The sequence below is a fragment of the Oryctolagus cuniculus genome, chromosome 14 (genome assembly GCF_964237555.1).
Source record: "Oryctolagus cuniculus chromosome 14, mOryCun1.1, whole genome shotgun sequence".
NCBI classification, from domain to species: domain Eukaryota; kingdom Metazoa; phylum Chordata; class Mammalia; order Lagomorpha; family Leporidae; genus Oryctolagus; species Oryctolagus cuniculus.
The window spans coordinates 79,170,932-79,184,926 of NC_091445.1; the positions used below are offsets into that span (position 1 = coordinate 79,170,932).

At 40.9% G+C, this 13,995-nt stretch overlaps 1 pseudogene; it reads left to right on the forward strand.

Annotated features, from left to right (window-relative positions):
- The first annotated feature begins 1,319 nt into the window (after positions 1 to 1,319).
- Positions 1,320 to 9,307, forward strand: LOC103349665 (ubiquitin-conjugating enzyme E2 variant 1 pseudogene; annotated as a pseudogene).
- Positions 9,308 to 13,995: the final 4,688 nt, after the last annotated feature.

Consider the following 13,995-nt stretch of genomic DNA (forward strand, 5'->3'; position numbering starts at 1 on the left):
TATATACTAAACTGATCTTCTGTATATAAAGAGAATTGAAAATGAATCTTGATGTGAATAGAAGGGGAGAGGGAGCGGGAGAGGGGAGGGTTGCGGGTGGGAGGGAAGTTATGTGGGGGGAAAGCCATTGTAATCCATAAGCTGTACTTTGGAAATTTATATTCATTAAATAAAAGTTAAAAAAATAAATAAATAAATCTAATCCTAATCCTAACGGTCACATAGACTTAACCCTAATCCTAAACCTAACCCTCACATTAACCCTAACCTTAAACTTAGCTCTGACCCAAATCCACAAGCTAGCCTATGCATTTTCAGGATTCCTAAAATAACTCTAGCTCTATCCCCAACACTAACCATTAACTCTAACCCTAACCCTATGGTGGCATAGTCCTAACCCTAATCCTAAATCAAATCCTACCCCTAACCTAACCCTAAAAATCAGTCTAAATGTAACATTAAGTCTAACCTTAGTCCAAGCCATAAATCTATCACTAACCCTAAACTCCCAACCACTAATCTGAGCCATAACCCTAACCATCACATGGCATTAGCTCAAAACTTAATCCTAACCCTTACCTTAATACTAACCTTAATCCTAAACTTAAATCTAAGAGTAGCCCTTGCCTGAGCCCTAGTCCTAAATCTAATTCAAGCCCTAACCTTAGCACTAACCACTAAATCTAACCCTTGCCGTAGATCTAATTGAAATCCTAAAGCTAACACTCACTCTAACGCTAACCCTAACCTATGCCATAAACCTTACACTAGCCATTGACAAAAAAAGAAAGACAGAAAGAAGGGCCTATTCAATAAATGAAATTAAAATATTTTCGTATAAAAAATACAACCCATATCTCAGAGCTTATTAGTTTGCTAGGTCTATAAAAATAACAGTTTAGGTACCTTAACATTTTTCTCATGATTATGGAGGCTGCGAATGGAAGCTCAAGGGGTAGACAGGTTTGGTTCCTCCTGAGGCCTTTTATCCTGGCTGGCACATGGCTGCCTTTTCACAGTGACCTCACATGGCCTGCTATGGCCACATCACTGGTGTCCCCTCTTGTGTCTGGACTTCATCTTGGAGAGCAGCACACTGTGCATGACATCATCTAACCTTGAATAAATGCTTGAGGGCCCTATCTTTAAGTAGTTAAATTCTGACGTACTGGACTTTAGGGTTTTAACATGAACTTTAGGAGAGCACAGTTCAGCCTATAACACACACCATATAAAATCTACAAAGAGTTCTTAACATGCAAAAAATACTAGTTCTGTAACAAAATTTTGATACATGGACTAAAAATTCACAAGCTAAAATGACAAAGGTAGGTCATAGGTTGGCACATGGTTGGTAGAAGTTGCATTTGAACATTCAAGAATTGAAAACTCTGAACTAGGCAGCAAGCAGTGCAGCATTCCACCAAAGGGGCAACAGATGAAGCTTTTTTAAGATGTTTAGGAAGCAAGACAAGATGTTTGAAAGGCTGAAGTGAACACCGCTGGTTTCAGATGAGTTGGTTTCTGGTTGATAAAGGCTCTAGTTAGGGATTAACTGAGTTTCTGACTTGTTAGGCTTAAGTTTCATTTTCATTTCCATTGAGCTTTGGCTTATGTAGGAACCCAAAGCAGTGAAGCCATCTCAACCTAATGGCCTCCCAGTTAAATCTTAAACACTACGTATGATCACCAAACAATTAGTCCAAAATATATAAAGGGCTTATACAATGGATACGAGAAAAGCAACTCAGTAGAAAAATGAAACACATGAATCAGAAATTCATACATAAGGCAGTACTTTAGTCAATAAGATTCTCAAACTCATTAATAACAAGAGAAATGCAAATCGAGGTCATTTAAACTCATTTAATTGGTGAAAAATGGAACACCTGCCAGTGTTTTGTTGAAGGCACAGATCAATGACTTAAAACATTATACAGTGTATATTGATCATATGTGTACTATACAACCCAGCAAGGGGAAGACCTGCACATGTATACCAGGAGACAATATACATGCAGGTCATGCCAGCAATTTTAGTAATACTAAGACCAAAGAGGCACAATACAGATGCCCACCAATAGGAGAATGCCTAAAAAATGATGGTACATACACATAATTGTATAGTATGTAAAAATCAACAAATTACAGACATCCACATCAATATGGGAGAATATTAATAACCTTGAGTTTAAAAGACAAAGATTACTCTTTTTATAAAATTTAAGAACTAAATTTGAATTTTTGTTTAAATATGCATATATGTCTGATTTAAAAATATATTTTAAAATCTCAACATTTAGGATAATGTTACCTTGTTTGAATAAGGGAAGGGATATTTGAGAGGGAAAAAATACATGTTAATGTATGCTATTGTCAATGATTAGTTTTAGGGTTGAATTACAAACATTCAAATGGGAGTGCATGCAAAGATCAGAGACACCTATATCATGAGCCACGGATCATAGTTAGCCCAGTTATGTGTACCTTAAATCTAAGGGTTTCTTTTTTTTCCTAAATGCATTGTGGCTCAGCACTTCAAGTCCCAGCTCCTCCACTGTCGCTCCCCCTCTTCGTGGAGGAACGACACAAGACCCTGCGCTGTTCTTTCATCTGCTCGGCCCTCCCCGGGTTTGCTGCTGGTTCTTCCCGGGTTGGCTACTGTCCCTTCCACCTCCGTGGAAGGGCGGTTCCCCCTGCCACTTTTCCCCACTTCCGCGGGGGAGCGGCACACCGCCGGCCGGCTCCCTCGGGGGCTGCACAGGTGTTCCTTCAGATAGATGTTCCTGGTGCATGTTGTCTCTCTCCTCCTTTATAGTCCTCTTCCACCAATCCCAACTCTGCTACCCACACGCCGAGTACGCTGCTCTCCTCCAATCAGGAGCAAGATCAGCTCTTGCAGCTCAGTCAATCAAATTGGCGAGAGGCAGCTGCGTAGAAGTTGTTACTCCCTTCTCAGCGCCATATTGTGGGAAAGTAGATGCATAGAATAAGTCTTAATTCCAGTAACAGTCTAGTCCGAGTTGCTCCCAGTTGCTCCCCACACTCCACTTCCAATCCAGCTTCTTGCTAATGCACCTGGGAAGCAGTTATTGTCACCCATGTGGGAGACCCAGATGGAGACCTGAACTTCTGGCTTTGGCCCTGGCTGTTGCAAGCATTTCAGGAATGAACCAGTGAACCAGGAAACCAGTGCATGGAAGAATATCTCTCTGTCTCTCCCCTTCCCCCACTTTCAAGTAGATAGAAACAAAGTTTTTTAACAATGATTTCTGGCAAGCACATGGTATGAGTAAGGTGGTCCAATGAAAGGAACATGATGGTCTCTGGGTGCATTGCCAAGAGGCTCTGGAAGAAATCTGGGCATGTTCAGTCTGAGTTGAAATGTACCCTGGTATCTGACTCGGTTCCTGATACTGACAGATCTTAGACTGGGTAACTTATAAGCAACAGAAATGGATTGCCCACCATTCCGGGCTGGAAGAGTAAAAGCAAGGTACCAGCAGATTCAGCCCCTGGTCAGAGTCTGTTCATAGTGCCTACTCATGGAGCCTTCGCCTGGCAGGGGAGGGCCACCTCTCTGGCAAGGGCACTAATCCCACCAGCAGGGGGCGAGCCTCCGTGACTTATTCACTTCCTGAAAGGCCCGCCTCTTAACGCTGTCACACTGGATATTAGATTCCAATGTCGGAACTGCGGCGAGACAACAATATGCAGACGACAGCACTGGACATATAAGACTTTAATGTGGAAGCAGGAGAGCCTACACTTCATAGTTATCACTATGTATATACATATGTATATACATAGTTATCACTATGTATTCCATTAGGCATTTAGGTTTAATATCTAACTTTTAAAAAATAGGTTAGTAGGCCGGCACCGTGGCTCACTAGGCTAATCCTCCGCCTAGCGGCGCCGGCACACCGGGTTCTAGTCCCGGTCGGGACGCCGGATTCTGTCCCGGTTGCCCCTCTTCCAGGCCAGCCCTCTGCTGTGGCCAGGGAGTGCAGTGGAGGATGGCCCAGGTGCTTGGGCCCTGCACCCCATGGGAGACCAGGAAAAGCACCTGGCTCCTAGCTCCTGCCATCGGATCAGCGCAGTGCGCCAGCTGTGCGCCGGCCGCGGCGGCCATTGGAGGGTGAACCAACGGCAAAAAGGAAGACCTTTCTCTCTCTCTCTCTCTCTCTCTCACTGTCCACTCTGCCTGTCAAAAAAAAAAAAAAAAGGTTAGTAAATATAAACTACAGTGCTAATTTTAGGTTTTACATATTAAATGCTAAACGTATTTTATATGGTGTTTGTTTTTATATACTGGAATTTTATAAAAGAATAAAACCCTGCAGCAAATCCTGCCAGTAATCATCAATGAAGGCTTATATTATAAATACAGTTATGAAAATATTTACTAAAACCTGCCTTCTTTGTTATTGATTACTTTTATCGATTCATCCATCTATCTTACTTTTCCATCTATCTGTTTCCCAGAATTGGTAGTAACAATGTTTGAGAAGGCCCTTTTCTGCCTTTGAACAAACTGCTGTTACCAGTTTATTGTAGTGGACTTTGATCTCCCTCTGCTGGTACAAAATGATAATGCCAGTCAATTCTATAAAAGTCTTACAGTGGTTTAAACACAGCTGTTCCCTACAGTCAAAGCCACCACCATTATCTTGCTTTGTATCAGCATTAGAAAAAGTTATTCACTTTCTGAATATCTGTTAAAGGGCACAACAAATCTGAATTTATTTAAATTCAGTAATTAAAAAACAAAGTAATTAATATAATACAAAAAAGGTAAACATGTTTCAGCTTTTCAATATTCTTGAAAGTGAAAATCTTTTCTAAGTATTAATATGAAAACCCTATCTCACATCTTTAAAGATATACCTTTTAATAAACTCATTCCTTTCATTTTCATTTGGATTTTTGTGGTTGCTTGTTTTCCACATACATATTTCCAAGTTTCTTCTTCATTTAAGATCATTTCTTCAAACGTGTGCTTTAAAATGGAGAAATTTTGTCTGACACTATGTGGTTCATCTGCATCTAGACTCTTCAAAGTGTTAGTCATAATCTTCACATTGTGGAGACTGAACATTGAGATCCCATTCAACTGGAATTCTATGTGTAGGTCCATTGCATCCTATAGTACCTTAAAATTGTTCTTTTATTTCTATTTTAATACTGACTTTATCGAGATCCTATTTTACCATTTAAAGACAATTGAAAGGATCAATAAATTGTTGTTCATTGACCTGGAAAAATGATTTTATTGGAAAATCCCTGGGTTCATCAAATGGCATACCAAAAATCAGGGCAGAGGGTAGGAGGTAGTGACAGAAATCTAGCCAAATTTAGTTTAACTCCCCACAAAGCCTTCAACAGAACACAAAGTTGCAAGTGAAAATCATTGTAACTATTTCAAAACACTGGTCTTAATATAGAAGGATTAAAGTGATTAATAACTCTACTTTCAAATATAGAGTATCAAACTAAAACTTAATAAGCAAGGCTGTCAGGTACACCGTAGCAGAATGCACTTGAGTTCTTTGAGTGGCTGAGCTTTTCCTTAGCTAGTTCAACCCAATGGCTGCCCGCTTTGATGGCTGCTATAGGCTCACACGTGTACATGTAAACTATTCTTTGTTTCATATATCCTTCTGTCAGATCCCTCTTTGCATCTTCAAGTGAAACCTCTCTCATAAAAGGCAGGAAGAGTTACAACTCAAGTTTGCTGAAGTGCATCAGACACAAGCCACTTTGGACCAACCACTGAGCACAGAGTCATACCTTGTGCTTACTCATCTACCTGACACTGATCTTACGTTCTTCTCCCCTCCACCCTGGGTACTAAGCTGCTTTGATTAACTAAGGCATTTTGTATAATCGTTTATGCTCCACTTATTAGCTCTGAGCTCTTCAGCAAGTTATTTTGAGCCTCTCTTTCCCCATCTAGAAACTGGAGAAAATAAAGTATATGAGATAAGATTGTTGTTGTAAGGATTACACAGTACATGTAAAATGCCTGAAAGTGCTTGGAATATGTTGTATTCTGTAAGTATTAACTATGAGGAACTTCCTATAGCAATAGTTATGTAATTCAGTGTTTACTATTCTAATACAGGAAATCGTCAGAAAGGAAAATGAAGAATAAAACACAAACTCCATTTTGAGTGAAACTAAGGAGAAATACTCCAAAATATTTACATAATCTGTCAAATACAACCATAGTTCAGAATTTGTGTCTAGAAGGCAATCTTAGATAACATTTGAATCAATTTTAAAATGCAAATTCTAACCTAAACTTTAGAATATGTAGAAAGACAATGGGAAAATACTAGTTATCAAGACTTATGGCATGAACTTAAAGCAGCAGTTTTCAGCAGAGACAATTTGGTGCTCCCTCCTCCAAGAGGACTTTTGATAACATACAAAGACATTGGTGGTAGTCACAACTAAAGAGGGAAATATTATCAGCATATAGTAGGTAGAGATGGAGGATACTAATAAATATTGTGAAATGAGCAAAATGCTTGTCACAACAAAAAATTACCTAGACCAAAATGTCAACAGTACTCAGATTCTCAAAAAATTACAAAGAGAACTACCTTATGGTCCAGTGAACCCCATTACTGAGTGTATACTCCACCAAAATCAGTGTATAGAAGAGATAGCAACACTCTTATGTTTATTGCACAATTGTTCATAATATCCAAGATACGGAATCAACTTATATGTCAGTGGATAGATCTACAAAACAAGTGTGGCATATATACACACAAATCAATAAAAAGGACAAGATTTTCTAATTTGCTACAACATGGAAGAATCTGGAGGACAACTGGTTAAGTGAAACAAGCCAGACACAGAAAGACAAATATCACATGGTCTCTCTCCTGTGAAATCTAAAAAGCTGATCTCATGGCAGTAGAAAGTAGAATATTGGCTACCACAGTATGAGGAAGGAAAGGTGAAAGGGAGTGGGGGTAGTCAAATGCGTACAAAATTACAGTCAGGCGGGAGAAACAAGCTAGTGTTCTATAGAGGGGTGAGTGTATTCCAAAATGCTTCAAAATAACTACGAGAGATGATCATGCATATTCACTGTGAAGAAATAATATGTTTGAGGATTGCAACACACACACGGTGTTCTAAGGAAAGGAACCTTGGTTATAGAGTCGTGTATATCAACAACCTGCAATCAAGCCAACCATCCTATCCACATGTCCATTCCATCTGTTCTCCCCACCTCTTCCTGTTCGAAGGGGTCTGTAGTTGGAACTGCTGATTTTGGACGCTTTTCACAGTTGATTCTTCCAAGAATATTGAGGATAATCTTTCTCCTGGTTCAGCTTGTCTGCTGCTTGGAAGCAGCAGGTTCCTATGGAAACATGATGTCAGAATGATGAAACTCTACCAGAAAGATTTTAAACTGAAGTCTGTTATCATGTATAGGAAGTGAGCCAATCAACACACTTGTGCCACAGAACAATTTACCTTTAACTTTTAACTTTTCTAAAGCTGCAGTTTCTCTTTTTGGTTCACCGTCATTTTTTGTCCCTGCAAAAATCTCAAACCTCTCCAATGATGAAAAACATTTACCCATAAAATGACTGAAAATTGAGCCTTTAAGTTTTAAGGAAAACTTAAACTGCATTGCATCCTGAAGGCTGAAAAGTGTATTCCTTGGAGAGTGCCCACTTCATCTCATCAGGGGTATATTAGGGCCATTTGCCTTACAAAGGGAACCCCCTGATTAAAGGGGCTAGCTTCTATCACCCGCAGGAGAGGACCTCCCTGTGTCACCAATTTGGCTGCATGGTCTGCCAATCTTATCACCAATTTGGCTGCATGGGCTGCCAATCTATTTCCCTTATCAGTCCCTGTTTGATGTCCCTCACACAATGAAGATAACAACTGATCTATGTCATGATATCTGATAGGGAACCTCTTTGCAGTGAGGAAGTGTCTCTCCTTCCAAATGGCTACATGGGCATGGAGGACGAGATAGGCACATATGAGATAGACACATTTAGAATCAGTGTAAATAGTCACACTTTCGTCTTTGTCCAGCTTGAGGGCTCTTTGTTAGAGCTACCAGCTCTGCCAGATGCGCACTTGTTCCTGGGGGAAGAGGACTCTCAAGGATCCATTCTAGGGCGATTACTGCATTTCCCTCTCCTTAGGTCCCATGCTCCAAGGCTTGCTTCTACATTTCTTCCCTCATCCTTCTGAGCTCATCCATCCTCATTGTATACAGCATTCAACTTCCATGAACTCTCTTCTTCATCTTTCCTTTACTATCTCTATCTAAAAAGTTCTTTCCATCAAAAGCCTCTTCCTTAACCATACATGACCAAGAATGTTCTCCTGCTTATCACTTTCTCCCAACTTCCTTCACCACCTACTGTTCCTTCAGATAAAATTAGACCTTCTTCACTGAGGTCAAGCAGAGTCAGACCTTGGACTTTGGGACTTGGTAACCTCTCTCTTCCAGGAAGTTGAGAAGAGTCTTCCTACCTTCTTGCATCCCCTCAGTGAGAGCAGAGAGGATAATGTTGTCCTCAGCAAAGTTTTTATGTCTCCTATCTAAACTACTGTCTAGTCCATTGAACTTAAAACAGTCAGAGAAGCTTTAGCAGTGCAAGGTGGTAGCCAGCATGGGCTTGGATAACTTATGAAAACCAAATATACAGCCCCCAGACAGAATGTGGACACAAATACCCAGAGGCACACTTTGTATGATCTGCAACAACAACAACAAAATCAATATAAATGGAGTCAATGGTTCCAACAGATTGTTGGACCCAAGAGCCACATCAGTACTAGCAAAATGGCAGAATTCATACATCTTCAAAGTCATCCTGCAAGAACCGTGGCACTCAAAGATGTCTAAAGAAAACATGCAACTCCCAGCCACCTGAAGGACAGTGTCACAGCAACCGATCAAAGAGGAAAATCACAGATCCCTCCCTTCCAGCAGTCGCCTTTGTCTTTTAGCAATGAAGACATTTTAGAGAGGGCTCTTACTTGGTCAACCCTGCAATCCTTTGGGTCCAGTCTGGAATCTGACAATTGAAACAAAAAGAACACTTGATCTATAAACCTTAGCACTGGCCCTGCTGCCCCCCATGGTTGAGTGCAGGAACCTAGAAAGAAGTCACTGAGCTCTGCCATCCCTCAGGTTGGTGGGCTCACTCCCAGCATGCTTCCAACCCCTGACTCAGGACCATCGATACTGACCTGTGAGTGCACATTGAAACCACCGTGAGTCACTGTGTCTCCAAGATTCTCCTTCGTTCTTTTTAATTCAGCATTTGTGATGTGAATGGAAGGGGAGAGGGAGTGGGAAAGGGGAGGGTTGCGGGTGGGAGGGACGTTATGGGGGGAAGCCATTGTAATCCATAAGCTGTACTTTGGAAATTTATATTCATTAAATAAAAGTTAAAAATAAAAAAAAAGAGCCATCAGAAAATTGGCATCCAAGAGCCATTGTGAGAGTCTGTTTGTAAATATGATTCTAAGTGTCCTTAGGGAAAAGTGCAAAATGATAGCTAGCAAAAGATTTTAAATAACCATGGTTGCAGCAGGATCATCAACTTCTCATAAGTTTTTTTCTAGACCATTACTTAACTTAAAGTTTAGCCTCATTTTGCATCTTTAAGATCCCTTTAACATAATCCAAATAGCCTAATTAATTATTATTTCTGTAAGATGAGAGATATACCCTTTGACATTTCCAGAGCGTCAACTGGAAACATCAAAGTCTGAAGAATTTAAAACTGATTTTCAGAAAGCTTATCAAGGGTGCCAAGAAGACTTAAAATATCTGTCAAAATATGATCCCTTATCACCATGAAATAGTATCCATCCATTTAGTCAACCAGTCATAGTCCAGATGTAATCATAGTTACAATACCTTTAAAACCCAATCTCTTCCAATCAGGGTTTAAGAGCATATGAAATCATCCAAGTTATGGGATGATTTTAAAGTCAGAACCAGGAACAAGAATGGGACTGACTAGAAAAGTGACAGTTACTGATCAAATCAAAACTGAGAAATGAGGAAGCAGTAGCTACAGTTCCCCCCCCCTCCGTGGCCTCTTGTATCTGTACTTAGACCTGATCTTCTAAAGTTTCCATATCAAGAAATATCTCATATAGCAAAACACTTTCCCCATGCACCCTGACCCCAACTCCAGGCACTCAGAGTAAAGGTGCATGAAACAAATGTCCCTTCACATAGCAATCTCAAACACTCAAGATTGTTTTAAATAGGGCAGTCAACAGAGAAAGAACAAAAAAGGTCTTCAACCCCTGCAGCAGACAGCTTGAGTTGGAGAAAGAACCCAAAGTGAGTCTCTCATTTACCCCAAGTAACACCTGGTACCCATTGCTTGAAACAGGCAAGAAACCCCCATGTTCCTGTTTTCAGGGGCACAATGAAAGAGAAGCCCAAAAGACAAGACTTCCCTTTATGGTAACCCAAAGGCCAAGTATCCGTTAAGCCACAACCATCTGGAATCTTTGAGTGGTGGGCTCTCTGGACATTGAGGCAATTGATGAAACAAAGAACAGAACAAGCAAGCACATGAGGAACTCAAGTTTTCTCATACACTTAGTTTTCCCCCTGACCCTGCCATCTGAGCCCCATGTTACCTATATTTGAGGCTTAGATTTCCCATAAGAAGCATACATTCTACAAGGAGAGTGGAAGTGGGGGTAGAATCAATGAAAGAACTCTAGCCTAGAGTATATGGAACACTTAGCCCAGAGCCTCTTTTCATTTTTACAAAGCACAAGTACATTTATGGGACTGTAGGAGTGGACCCTTGAGGGAGTTTAAAGCCCTAATTTTAATTAAGAGCACAATCGAGACAGAAATCAATCTGTAGCCTCATTTTTAGAGAGGGGAGAGGTTTTTAGACCCTTGTATAAGCATACTATTAACTCTTCCCTGTGATTATTTTTCCCAATTGAGAGTCTCATCTTTTGAGAGTTCCAGGGATCTGACTGGACATTCCAAGGTCATACTCAAATTATATTTGTCAGAGGCTTAAATCAGCCGACCAACACAGAATATTAGTTTATTTAGCCTGTGTCTTTTTGATTTACTCTGAGTTAAGATAGTCATTTCAACATTTTAGAGGGCAACTCCTTCAAGGCTTAAATTTCCCTCCTTTTCTCTCTTTCTCTCTCTCTCTCTCTCTCTCACTTTTGCTCTCTCTCTCTCTCACTCTGAATTGAACTAGAAAAATGGAATTCTTTGATCTGAAAAAAAAAAAAGAGGATTCGGGGGGAGGGGGGGAAGCGGCCCATGTTATTGGGATGTCCTTATCAGGCTGGTTCTTTGGAGAAAGTCAAGGTTAGAGGTCTGAGAATCAAAGGAAGTATTCAAATAAATTGGGTCTCAAAAAAATTTGGGAGTCTAACTTATATTGATTCCTGTAGGCCAACGCCACCGCTCACTAGGCTAATCCTTCACCTGCAGCGCCGGCACCCTTGGTTCTAGTCCCAGTTGGGGTGCCAGATTCTGTCCCGGTTGCTCCTCTTCCAGTCCAGCTCTCTGCTGTGGCCCGGGAGTGCAGTGGAGGATGGCCCAGTTCCTTGGGCCTGCACCCGCATGGGAGACCAGAAGGAAGCACCTGGCTCCTGGCTTCGGATCAGCAAAGCACGCCAGCTGTACTGGCCACTTGGGGGGTGAACCAACGGAAAAAGGAAGACCTTTCTCTCTCTCTCTCTCTCTCTTTCTCTCACTGTCTAGCTCTGCCTGTCCAAAAAAAAAAAAAAAAAATAGATTCCTGTAACCACAGGAAGCAACTGCTGGCATGGTAGCCTTGTGGAATAAGAGGATGCAGAGACAACGGTGCACCCCACAGTCTCCACCTCGGCTCAGCTTGGCGTATTTCAAGCCCTTTGGGCTGGGCAATCACTAGCTCACAGATGGTACACTGAGTTTGTTTACACCACAAGATCTCTTCCTCTTGTCACCAAGTTCCCCAACTCTGTCTAAAACAAGAGATACTGAGAAAAGGGTGTCTGTGAGCTCAGCGCATATGGGAGCCAGAGCCAATCATGTCTGTTCATGCTCCTCTGCCTCCTCCTGGTTTCCAAGACCTTGACCTCCTGAGCTCTCAGTAAACTCCCTTGTCCTGACCATATGCCCGCTTCTGAGGCATTGCCTCCCCAGGCACAACTGGGACCAGTAAGGACGAGACAGACACCAATATCCATTGCCAGTGGACATCAATGCCTGTAGCCCCATAGAGATAATGTGGGAGGCTACACAGGAGTCTTTATAAAAAGGGTATTTAACCAGACAATTTTGCACTCTCTCCTTAAAGGGAACAGGGTTATTCTCTGAGTCTTAGAATGAAGTCAGAGAGCAATTCCCAGGCCAGACAAGGGAAGAAAGGATTGCAGAGATCTTATCAAAGATCTTATCTTGTTGGGTAAATTGGATTAATTAAGAAGGTGATGTCTTGTTAAGGGAAAACAGCGGCAGAGAAATTATTGTAACCGCAGTTCTTTGTCTCACAGGGAAGAAGAATTTCCAAGCAGACAGTAGAAAGATTCAAAAATATTTATCTGAACCAAGGACCTCCAGCTGGAGCAGCATGAAAGGGGGCTTCCAAGAGAGGAAAGAACCCAAAAGTCCTCATAGTTTTGGGGGTTTTTTAAATGCAATTTGGAAGTGAAAAAAAAAAAAAAAAACTTGCCAATCAGATTGGCATTCAGTTACCAGGCTGGGACAAAAACCCATCAAAAGGCCTGATTTACAGTTCTCCTTGCTAACTGGCCTGCTAAAACAAAAAACCATCCAGAGGTGGGATAGGAAACTTGTTTTCACAATAAGCTGTGAGCTCAGGAAGAGCTCCCTTGCTACTCTCATGGTGAAGTTGGAGATTCCAAAGCAAGGAGGGTGGCCTGTGGTTCTTGTTTTGGGGAAGGAAGCAAATATTTTACACCCTAAATTCCATTGGGATCTCCTGACTACCTGTTAGCCCATCTGATTCCTCACAATCTGAGAGGACAGCATGTCATGACAGAATGTGGAGACAGAAGCTGGATGAAATATCCAGGCTTGAGATGCCCCTCTTGGTCGTGGTATTTACTATTTGGTTTTTTGCAAACAAAGTTTGTGCACCTATGATGCATAAGTTTATTTGCTGCAATATCGTTTGTCATAACCAAAGACTAGAAACAACTTAAATACCAATCAGTTGAGAACTGGTTAAATAAATGGTACATTTATACAATGGAAATATAGATAATTGTAAAAAAAAATGAAGAAGCTGTTTAAGTATCAATATAGAAAGATCTTCAAAATATGTACAGTATGTTATACAGAAAAGCTTGTTTCCTTGAAGTAAAAAAGGAAAATCATGCATTTTTATGGTCTTACGTATGTATGAAGTATAAAATTTTGGGAAGTGGGGCTGGCGCTGTGGCATAGCAGGTAAAGACACTGTCTGCAGCACCGGCATACCATATGGGTGCTGGTTCAAGCCCCGGATGCCCTAATTCTGATCCAGCTCCCAATTAATGTACCTGGAAAAGCAGCAACTGATGGCCCAATTACTTGGGCCCCTGCACCCACGTGGGAGACCTGGAAGAAACTCCTGGCTCCTGGCTTTGGATTGGCCCAGCTCTGGCCCTTGAGGCCATTTGGGAAGTGAACCAGTAGATGAAAGATTTCTCTCTCTCTCTTTCTCTGTATCCCCCTCTCTCTGTTTGTGTAACTCTGCCTTTCAAATAAAAAAGTAAATCTTTAAACAAAAATTTGGGGACAGATTAATAGGAAACAAATTACAATAGTTTTTTTTCTATTACTTGTATATATTTTTGCAAATGTTTTATTTACTCTTGAAGTCATTTTTATATTTTAATATTTGAATAAGAAAATAACTATTAAAAATGTATAAACTATATTTTAAGTCATTATTTATTTATGTACATTTATTTGAAAGGCAGAGAGACAGAAACAAAGAC